The following is a 12,667-nucleotide window of genomic DNA, read 5'->3' as shown; positions in this document are numbered from 1 at the left end:
TTTTATTTTTATTTATTTATTTTTTTGAGACAGAGTCTCACTCTGTCACCAAGGCTGGAGTGCATGGCGTGATCTCAGCTCACCACAACCTCCGCCTCCCGAGCTCAAGCAATTCTCCTGCCTCAGCCTCCCGAGCAGCTGGGACTACAGGAACATGCCACCACAACTGGCTAATTTTTTGTATTTTTAGTAGAGATGGGGTTTCACCGTGTTAGCCAGGATGGTCTCCATCTCCTGACCTCATGATCCGCCCGCCTCAGCCTCCCAAAGTGCTGGGATTACAGGCGTGAGCCACTGTACCTGGCCCAGGCTGACTTTTATTGACAAATGGATTGTGCACTTTCTCTATCCAGTTCTGAAGTTGAATTGTAGAGTTTTCTAAGATGGTTTTGTGGGGGAGGTACCATGTTTTACGAAGGGCACAGAAACCCTCAACAAATACAACAGACTTTTGTGCACGCTTTGGCAGCACATATACTAAAATTGGAACAAATACAACAGACTTTTAAGTTGCCTTATTTTCTCTAAAACAATAAAATGCTTATACATTTGGGAAAGTGTTTAATAAATATGAGTTAAATTATTTTAGCAAAATATATTGCTTTCAGGCCAGGCACAGGGGCTAGCGCTTGTAATACCAGTACTTAGGGAGGCCAAGACGGGAGGATTGCTTGAGCCCAGGAGTTTGAGACCAACCTGGGCCACACAGGGAGACCCCCATCTCTATAAAAAAAAAATAGCCAGACATGGTGGCACACACCTGGGGTCCCAGCTACTTTAGAGGCAGAGGAGGGAGGATAATTTGAGCTCTGGAGGTCAAGGGTACAGTGAGCCATGGTCATGCCACTACACTCCAGCCTGGGTGACAGAGTAAGACTCTGTCTCAACAACAAAAATTACTTTCAGTGTGTAGTTATCTAGCTATAACACATAGCTTTCAGAAACTAAAATTAAATGAATTTTCAAATAAAATGAAAAACTTTACAATGTGGATTGGACTTCCAGTCAAGATAAAGCATCAAGAATGAATACTTTGATCCACCTGCTCTGCTTCAAGCACATTAAATGCCTATTAAAATATAAGAAGAGAGGGTTAAAAAAATTAACAGTGTCATTGAACAGAACTAGAAATTAATCACAATGTGGTGAGTGGGTCTGAAGCCATGAGTCTGTTATGTTCCAGGCCTGTAGGCACACAGTATTAGCTTGAATCTTGACTCCTGCCATGTAATAGAAATGAAAGTACTTCATGCATAATAGTAAATCAGAAGAAGATTCACTATGGAAGCCAGGGGTTTGAATGAAGCTCCTCCCTCTACAGAAAAAAAGTCTATTAAGATAAAGCAATTATCAACTACTTCCTGAGACTACATTTTACACAGGGTTCTTGGCTTGGAAAGCAGACTGTAGATGCACTTCCTGGCCAGGAACTTGGCCAGATACCTGATGCCCTATAACTAGATTTGTGATAGCCCCAATATCACTGCAGAACAAATTTCACCTGGTGCTGCACTAGGGGCCTGAGAAAAGGTCAGATGGAGACAACTATAAATTCCCAAAACTGCTAGACAAATAGGATGAGAGAAAAATATCACACACACACACATATACTCTCTCTCTCTCTCTCTCTCTTTCAAGATGTAGCTACTATAACAAATGAAGAAATCTAAAACTAAAGAAGAAAGCCTAGAAAATAATCAAAATTATTAATTGAAGCATGAAATGCCTAGAGATAAAATTTTTTTATCTTTGAAACTGTCTTACCAAAACTTTAAGGATGTCCAGACTGTTCAAAGGCATAAATTAAAACATTGCATTCATTAATAGCAACTAAGGAACTATGAAACACAAAGCAGATATAAATAAAACAAAACCAGGTGGGTATTTAGAAAAACCAAATATATACTGGAACTAAAAAAAAAGCAGTTACCAAAATAAAACCTCAAAAGACAAGAAAAACTCTAGATTAGATCCAAAGAGAGTAGTAAATTCGGAAATAGTTTTGAGACATAAACACAGAACTTAGTCCAGAGTGACAAAGAGATGATTTTTAGTACAGTGGTTACCAGACGTGAAAGATCCATTGAGAGGCTGTAACATATTATGTTCCAAAAAAAGAGCATGGAGGGAATGATTGAGAAACATTAAGAGATTAGATATTAGGTTTTTTTTTTTTTTAATTGTACTTTAAGTTCTAGGGTACATGTGCACAACGTGCAGCTTTGTTACATATGTATACTTGTGCCATGTTGGTGTGCTGCACCCATTAACTCATCATTTACATTAGGTATATCTCCTAATGCTATCCCTCCCCCCTACCCCCTCCCCACAATAGGACCCGGTGTGTGATGCTCCCCTTCCTGTGTCCAAGTAATCTCATTGTTCAATTCCCACCTATGAGTGAGAACATGCGGTGTTTGGTTTTCTGTTCTTGCGATAGTTTGCTGAGAATGATGGTTTCCAGCTGCATCCATGTCCCTACAAAGGGCACGAACTCATCCTTTTTTATGGCTGCATAGTATTCCATGGTGTATACGTGCCACATTTTCTTAATCCAGTCTGTCACTGATGGACATTTGGGTTGATTCCAAGTCTTTGCTATTGTGAATAGTGCCACAATAAACATACATGTACATGTGTCTTTATAGCAGCATGACTTATAACCCTTTGGGTATATCCCTAGTAATGGGATGGCTGGGTCAAATGGTATTTCTAGTTCTAGATCCTTGAGGGATCGCCACACTGTTTTCTCCAATGGTTGAACTAGTAAACAGTGTAAAAGTGTTCCTATTTCTCCACATCCTCTCCAGCACCTGTTGTTTCCTGATTTTTTAATGATTGTCATTCTAACTGGTGTGAGATGATATTTCATTGTGGTTTTGATTTGCATTTCTCTGATGGCCAGTGATGATGAGCATTTTTTCATGTGTCTGTTGGCTATATGAATGTCTTCTTTTGAGAAGTGTCTATTCATATCCTTTGCCCACTTTTTGATGGGGTTGTTTGTTTTTTTCTTGTAAATTTGATTGAGTTCTTTATAGGTTCTGGATATTAGCCCTTTGTCAGATGAGTAGATTGCAAAAATTTTCTCCCATTCTGTAGGTTACCTGTTCACTCTGATGGTAGTTTCTTTTGCTGTGCAGAAGCTCTTTAGTTTAATTAGATCCCATTTGTCAATTATGGCTTTTGTTGCCATTGCTTTTGGTGTTTTAGTCATGAAGTCCTTGCCCATGCCTATGTCCTGAATGGTATTCCCTAGGTTTTCTTCTAGGGTTTTTATGGTTTTAGGTCTAACATTTAAGTCTCTAATCCATCTTGAATTAATTTTCGTATAAGGAGGAAGGAAAGGATCCAGTTTCAGCTTTCTACTTATGGCTAGCCAATTTTCCCAGCACCATTTATTAAATAGGGAATCCTTTCCCCATTTCTTGTTTTTCTCAGGTTTGTCAAAGATCAGATGGCTGTATATGTGTGGTATTATTTCTGAGGGCTCTGTTCTGTTCCATTGGTCTATATCTCTGTTTTGTACCAGTACCATGCTGTTTTGGTTACTGTAGCCTTGTAGTATAGTTTGAAGTCAGATAGCATGATGCCTCCAGCTTTGTTCTTGGGAGACTTTAACACCCCACTGTCAACATTAGACAGATTAACAAGACAGAAAGTTAACAAGGATATCCAGGAATTGAACTCATCTCTGCACCAAGCAGACCTAATAGACATCTACAGAACTCTCCACCCCAAATCAACAGAATATACATTCTTCTCAGCACCACATCGCACTTATTCCAAAATTGACCACATAGTTGGAAGTAAAGCACTCCTCAGCAAATGTAAAAGAACAGAAATTATAACAAACTGTCTCTCAGACCACAGTGCAATTAAACTAGAACTCAGGACTAAGAAACTTAATCAAAACTGGTCAACTACATGGAAACTGAACAACCTGCTCCTGAATGACTACTGGGTAAATAACAAAATGAAGGCAGAAATAAAGATGTTCTTTGAAACCAACGAGAACAAAGATACAACATACCAGAATCTCTGGGACACATTTAAAGCAGTGTGTAGAGGGAAATTTATAGCACTAAATGCCCACAAGAGAAAGCAGGAAAGATCTAAAATTGACACCCTAACATCACAATTAAAAGAACTAGAGAAGCAAGAGCAAACACATTCAAAAGCTAGCAGAAGGCAAGAAATAACTAAGATCAGAGCAGAACTGAAGGAGATAGAGACACAAAAAACCCTCCAAAAATCAATGAATCCAGGAGCTGGTTTTTTGAAAAGATCAACAAAATTGGTAGAATGCTAGCAAGACTAATAAAAAAGAAAAGAGAGAAGAATCAAATAGATGCAATAAAAAATGATAAAGGGGATATCACTACCAACCCCATAGAAATACAAACTACCATCAGAGAATACTATAAACACCTCTATGCAAATAAACTAGAAAACCTAGAAGAAATGGATAATTTCCTGGACACTTACACTCTCCCAAGACTAAACCAGGAAGAAGTTGAATCCCTGAATAGATCAATAGTAGGCTCTGAAATTGAGGCAATAATTAATAGCCTACCAACCAAAAAAATCCAGACAAGATGGATTCACAGCCGAATTCTACCAGAGGTACAAGGAGGAGTTGGTACCATTCCTTCTGAAACTATTCCAATCAATAGAAAAAGAGGGATATTAGGTTTTAATAGGAGATTAAAGCTGAAGATTTTCATGATCACAGATGTGTTCTCTGATGAAAAGGACACTGTAGACAGGGCATGACATATCGCAGTGAACATACAGATGGTTGATAATGAGAAGAAACTCCTAAAACTGCCGGAGAGAACAGATGAGATAACCAGTAGGAACCATTAGGCTGACAGTGGACTTATTTTCGGTAACAACTGTGGCCAAAAGATAATGTAGTAATATCCTTTGAAGGTTAAGGGAAAACAGCTGTCAACATAGAATTTTATATCTAGCTAAACTATTATTTAAGAGTGAGGGCAAAAAGACATTTTCAGAAACATGAAGACTAAATGAGTCCCCCATATCCAGATGCACACTGGCACACTTGGTAAAAGATATACTTCACTAAAGAGAAATGTGAAACTACAGCAAAGGTAGGGGATAGAGGAAACAATGAAATAATTATCTAAAAATTAATTAAATACATTTGTAGGTTTAAATATTGACTGCCCATGATAAAATTCTATGTTTAGAAGAATAGAAATGCTAAATAACAATATACTGTTAGAATATGTTGAAACTATAAGAAAAACTTTTAAAAACTCAAGTAGGATATGTTGAAACTATAAGAAAAAACACTGAAAGAATAGATTAGCAGGCCGGGCATGGTGGCTCACGCCTGTAATCCCAGCACTTTGGGAGGCCATGGTGGGCATATCATGAGGTCAGGAGATCAAGATCATCCTGGCTAACACAGTGAAACCCCGTCTCTGCTAAAAATACAAAAAAAAAAACTGGATGTGGTGGTGCATGGCTATAGTCCTAGCTACTCAGGAGAACGAGGCAGGAGAAATTGCTTGAACCCAGGAGGCAGAAGTTGCAGTGAGCCGAGATTGCGCCACTGCACTCCAGCCTGGGCGACAGAGCAAGACTCTGTCTCAAAAAAAAAAAAAAAAAAAAAAAAAAAAAAAAAGAATAGATTAACAAGCAACAGAGGAAAAAATGAAAGACATATTTTAAAAATAGTTTACCAATCAAATACAAAGCCAAAAAGACTGGGAGAAGAAAACAGAATAAGTGAACAAAGAGAAAACATAAGTTAAAGTTCATCAATAATCACAATATGTGTAATTAGACTAAATGCATCTGTTACAAAACAGAGATTAGCATATTAGATTGAACTTTTAAGTCTAGCTGCTTGCTGAATATATGATACATACCTAGAACAAATCAAAACAGGAAGATTGAAAGTAAAGAGATACAAAGTTATACATGTATATAATAACTAGATAAAGCTACTGAGATGATGGTAATGCAAAAAGCAAAAAGCTAAGAGGAAATAAGAGGGGAATTGTGTAAAATAATAGGAACAAACCTGCCAGGAATGTATAAAAATTATAAATTTATGTATCTAAAAACATAACTTCAAAATATACAAAGCAAAATATTAGAATTAAAGGGAAAATTGAAAAATCCATAATCAGCATTCAAGGTTTTCTGACATTTCTATCCAAAACTGAGAGATCAATTAGGCAAAAATTTAGTAAGGCTATAGTAAATGTGAAGAACAGTATTTAAAATCATGATATAATACAGAATTTTTCAAACTTTTAAAATGTGACCTCTTTAAGAAATATATTTTATATCAAAATCCAGTGTATAAATGCATGTGCATGCATGCACACACCCATTTAGATAGATAGGTAGACAGGTGATAGATGTTTAACAAACAATATTCACCTTTAATATGAGTAGTACATTCTGATACTATTTATTTTATTCCCTTTGTTAAAAACGTGAGTTACACTATGCAGCATTTAAAAGGAACAGGATCATGTCCTTTGCAAGGACATGGATGGAGCTGGAAGCCATTATCCTCAGAAAACTAATGTGGGAACAGAAGACAAAACACTGCATGTTCTCACTTATAAGTGAGAGCTGAACAATGAAAACACATGGACACAGAAAGGGGAACAACACACACTAGGGCCTTTCGGGGAGGTGGGGGAGAGCATCAGGATAAATAGCTAATGGATGTTGGGCTTAATGCCTAGGTGATGGGTTAATAGGTGCAGCAAACCACCATGGCACACGTTTACCTATGTAACAAACCTGCATGTCCTGTTCATGTATTCTGAAACGTAAAATTAAATTAAATTAAATTATTTAAAAACACATGAGTTACAACAAACTAAATTGATTTCACACCCAATAATGGATTGTGACCTACAATTTATGAAATACTGATCTTAGAAATATATACATCTGTGCATACAACAAGTAAAAGTTGCACATTGTTTTCAACCTAAAGTAAATAGCATACACCATGGTGAAACCACAGAGACTTTCCCAGTAAAGCTAGGAACGAGCAAGAATGCTTGCCATCAACACTTCTGTTTCACATTGTAATGGAAGTCAATGTCAATATATAATGGGAGTAAAAGGAATCAGAGGTAAATGAAATTTGAAACTTTGAATATAACAAATGGCAGCTGATTTATTATTGTCTAAGTAATCTAAGGTAATCTACATACAAGCTTTTAGTACTGACAAGAGAAGTCGACATGCTTCCAAATACAAGAATAACAAGCATTAATGGTTTTCCTAAATGCCAATTAGATAATGTAATTGAAAAGTTATTCATAATAGCAACAAAAACATAAAGCATCTAGGAATAAATCCAACAAAAGATATGCATAGTATTTATGGAGAGCATTACAAAACACTGTGGATAAGTATAAAGGAAGACCAAAATAAATGGAAAGACATAATGTGTTCAAGGTGGATGAAGACTTGATATGTGGAGATGGCACTTCTCTCCAAAATAATCTAAAATTAAATGCAATTGCAATCAAAATCCCAACAGGAAAAGCCGATCCTGAAATTCATTTAGGAAAGCAAAGAGAATCAAATAACTGGGATAGTTTTGAAAAAGAAGGTGGGGGCCAGGCGCGGTGCTCACGCCTGTAATCCCAGCACTTTGGGAGGCCAAGGCAGGCGGATCACGAGGTTAGGAGATCAAGATCATCCTGGCCAACATGGTGAAACCCCGTCTCTACTAAAAATACAAAAATTAGCTGGGTGTGGTGGCAGGCACCTTTAATCCCAGCGACTAGGGAGGCTGAGGCAGGAGAAATGCTTGAACCTGGCAGTTGGAGGTTGCAGAGAGCCAAGACTGCACTACTGCACTCTGGCCTGGCAACAGAGCATGACTCTGTCTCAAAAAAGAAAAAAGGTTGGGAGGCTCACATACCATAGCTAGGTTATCTCAATCCATAATAATGAAGACAATGTGAAATTGACTTAGAGAAGGATGAAGACATCAGTGGAGCAGGATAGAGAGTGTAGAAATGGACTGATATGAAAACTTGATCTATGACAGAGGCAGCACTATAATCAGTGCAGGAAGGATGGGTTGTTTAATAATTTATGCTGTGACATACCCAAAAGGAAAAATTAAAATTCAATCCTTAACTCACATTATATAAAATAAATATTAAGTAGATTAAAGATTTAATATGGGAATTAAAACTTCAAGATTTCAATAGAAAACATAGAAGAATATCTTTATGGTTGTAGACAAATAAGTATCTTTTAAAAAATAAGATTTCTTACGTGAGAAGCAGAAAGTACAAAGCATAATGTAAACGACTGATAGATCTGTCATTTAAATCAACTTATGCCCAACAAAAGCTATCATGAACAGATTAAAGACAAGACAGAAGAAACATTTGTAATGCATACAGCTGACAAAACACTAGTGTCTAAATTCACAGAGCTACAATTTGATAAGAAAAAATACATAAGAAAATGAACAAATGACATAAACAGACAACTCACAGAGGAAGAGTAAACTTCAACCATAAATCAATGAAAAAAATATTTGAGCACACTGGGAATCACAAAGTTGCAAATTACATAAGACTTCATACCCTCAGTTTGTCAAAATTTTAAATTTTGATAACACCAGGTAATGAAGAACACTTGTAGCTACAACAATGTGCATACACTGTTTATGAATGTATCAACTGGTACAATCACTTTTGAAAATAATTTGGCCTTATCTAATAAAGGTAAAAATGAGCTACTCTGTGACCCAACAATTCTACTTCTGAGTATATGCCTCAGAGAAACTCTCACAGGTGTGTGAGCCAACAGGAATGTTCATTGCAGCATTACGATGAAAGTAAAAGAAAATGGAAATGACCTAAATATCCATAAACAGGAGAAAGGATAAATAACTAGTGGCATGTTCATTCTGTGGACTACTCTACAAATAGGTAAATAGATAACCTAAAGCTACATGTGTCCACGTGGTTAAATCTTAAGCCATGATCCTGAGTGCAAAATCAAGTACACAATGATATATTCAAGATGATGTCACTGACAATAAGTTTGAAAACCTGCAAATTATGCTGTTTATTATTTATGGATATATACAAATATAGTAACAATATAAAAATATGTATGGGAATGATAACAAAATGTATGATATTGATTACCTCTGAGCAAGGAAAGGGGGAAAATGGGGTAAAGAAAGATTTTCATAAGCAAAATTGGAAATATTAGGTTTTGACAGAGTTGGATTCAAGTACACAAGGTGTTTGCTGTTGCTCCTCATACTTCTCTGTATTTCACCTTCAGAGTTAACTCTGTCCTCTCCTTTTTTTTGTTTATTTGTCGACAGTGCTGTTGTTTTGGTTGAATAAATTCTGGATTAATATATTGAAAAACCCAAATACAACAAACAAAATCTTTCTTGTATTATCTGTTCTCAAATATTCTTCGCCTTCAAAAGATGCTGTTGCTATGAAAACTTGTGCTGTCATCTCATTTATGTTACTTGAATCAGGATAACTCCCACTGGTGCACAAGGGTGAATTTCTTTATAATCTCATCAGAAATCTATTTTCTTAGTTGGTTCTGTCTTTTTAAAAAGCATAGAAGTAATATAACACAACTATAGAAAATTTGGGCAATAGAATTTTTAAAATCAATCAAAATCCTCCTCTCTCCAAAACTCATACGGTCAACTGTCAGGATTTCAGTGTACTTCTCACTTGCTTTTTATCCCTATGTATATTTTAATACAGCTGCTGTAACCAATTTGCACACATAGTTTTGTAGCCTGCATTATTCTCTTAAGTTAATACTGCTAAGTGGTCTTCCTAATCTTCCTTTGCAATGGCTACATAATGGTCCATCCCATCTTTCTGTGATTATTTACTTAACCTTTCTCCTATTTTTGGACATTTAGGTTTCTTTCCATTTTTTTTGTTTATATAAATAAAAAGCTATGACAAAAATATTCATGGAAATACATTCTATGTATTTTGAATTATTTCAGAAGTGGGATATCCATGTTACAGAGCATGAAACTTTTGAAAATTGCTTTCTCTGTGTTTTCAATGCCCAATATCAACGTTTGACAGCACTGAGTAGTTTGCTCTAGCCATGAACTGTACTTGGAATTCTGTGATGATAACCGCCATATTCAATGATTACTTTCTTCCTAAAAGATTGCGCTTAGTTACAATCCTCATCACTAATGCAAGAAGACATGCTAAGTCCCCGTTTTGACCTATTTATAAAATTTTCTAAAAGATGATATTAGACAATGGTATCACAAACACTATGTATACAATGAGAAGTAACTCTTCATTATCATACATTTGAGTTTGCACTTCTTAAATTAAAACTATGTTCAGAATTTGGGGCACAAGGGAGAATATTTTTTAATCCAAATCATAAACAGACTTCTTGAAAGTTGAGTTTTTAAAAACAATGTGCTGGGGACTCCTGTATTTTTCTTTAAGTATAAGAGGAACATATTGAGAGATGCCAAAATATGATGAATCAAATATAACTAAATATAATAAAAGGCCAACCTGTTCTCTGGGTGATTAATTAAACAAAATTTTGTAAAAATCAGAACACATTTTTGTTTTTCTATCAAAACAGGCTAATTGGAGCATATTTTAGAAGTAATTAAATAGTGGTAAAACTTGTAGAGACATATGTATAAGGATGTTCTTTGCAGCACTCTAGAGGCGGAAAAGCTAGAAACAATGAAAGACTGTCGCTGGGAAATGGTTGAATAAATGTTGCCAAATGCATGCTCTAAAATATGTGGCAATTGAAAACCAGACTTAATCACTGGCCACTTAGTTGGAGAGATTTCCATGAGTTACTCCTAAGTGAGGAAAGAAGAATGTTGAGAAGGTGATACAATAAAAACAATAGAAAAAAATGCTATGTGAGTATAGACAACTGTATATGATTATATCATTAATATGAGTTACCTGTAGGTAGGAGGAAGAAGGAGGAAGTTGGAGGGAATATGGGAGAAGAGACAGGAAAAAAGAAAAAACAGCTATTCTTACAGAAAACTTGGACAAGTGTTTAAGTAAAACTCTATGAATGGGTAGTATAAGAAGCAAGAAGGAGATATGCCACCCAAATATGGTGAGAGAAGCCCAGTTCAGAACTGTCCTCAAACAATTCCCCTAAGTCACATTCTTTAAAGGTTACCTGTATTGAAAACTGATATCAGATTCCATTTCCTATCTTATATATTTAGTTGTATACAAGATAACATAATAGACATCATAAGGTTCTCATTTAAAACAAATTAACAAAAATAAAATCTTATGGGATAAAATTAGAGTGACCAAGCAATATCGTTTCAAAACCACCAAGCCAATTTTACTTACTCTTTTAAAATGGAGCAGAAGAGATGACCATATTTTCCTTTATGTTACATTAGAAAATATAATCAGAGCTCACAACATAACATTTAAGGTTCTTGTAACTTGGCCTTGACCCTAATTTCCTTCACTGACTTGGCTAAGTGGTTAGTGTGCATTTACAGAACTTGAAGAATTTGAAGATGTGTATATCAGGAAATTTATTGAGTATATTATATGGACTTACCTAGATTAGGAGTTATCCCTATGTGTCTTTCCATGGGATTAGTCATATTTCTCTGACTTACTCTTCCAGCCATTCTAATCTCTTTTCTTCCTGGCTCAGAAATTCCTCCATGCAAAAGTATGCTTAGTTTTGTAAAAAACACACACAAAAAAACGAAAAAAAACTGCCAAAGTATCTTGCAAGTGGCTGTACCATTTTGCATTCCCACTAGCAATGAATGAGAGTTCCCGTTGCTCCACATCCTCACTGGCATTTGGTGTTGTCAGTGCTCTCAATTATGGCCATTCTAATATGTGTGTAGTAGTGTCTCATTGTTGTTTTAATTTGCAATTCCCTAATGACATATGACGTAGAACATCTTTTCATATGCTGCTATCTGTATATCTTCTTTGATGAGGCATCTGTTCAGGTCTTTGGCCCATTTTTTTTAATTGAGTTGTTTGTTTTCTTATTGTTGAGTTTTAAATACTCTTTGTATATTTTGGATAACAGTCTTTTAGCTGATGTGTCTTTTGAAACATTTTCTCCCAGTCTGTGGCTTGCCTTCTGATTTTCTTGAAATTGTCTTTGCAGAACAGTTTTTTTTTTATCATTATTATTCTCATGAAGTCCAGCTTAACAATTATTTCTTTCTTGGATTGTGCCTTTGGTGTTGTATCTAAAAACTTATTGCCATACTCAAGATGATCTAGATTTTCTCCAGTGTTATTCTCTAGGGGTTTTATAGTTTTGCTTATTACATTTAGGTCTGTGATCCATTTTGATTTAGCTTTTGTGAAGGGTGTCATGTCTATGACTAATTTTTTTTTTTTTTTGCATATTGATGTCCAGTTGTTCCAGCACTATTTGTTGAAAAACTACCTTTACGTCATTGTATTGCCTTTGTTCCTTTGTCAAAAATCACTTGACTATATTTATATGGGTCTATTTCTGGGCTCTCTCTTCTGTCCTATTGATCTGTTGTCTATTCCTTCACTGCACCACACTGTCTTGATTACTGTAGCTTTATAGTTAAGTCCTGAAGTCAGATGGTGTCAGTCCTCCAACTTTG

Source organism: Macaca mulatta, chromosome 1 (genome assembly GCF_049350105.2).
Source record: "Macaca mulatta isolate MMU2019108-1 chromosome 1, T2T-MMU8v2.0, whole genome shotgun sequence".
Taxonomy (NCBI): Eukaryota; Metazoa; Chordata; class Mammalia; order Primates; family Cercopithecidae; genus Macaca; species Macaca mulatta.
Note: the sequence above shows the minus strand (reverse complement) of the source record.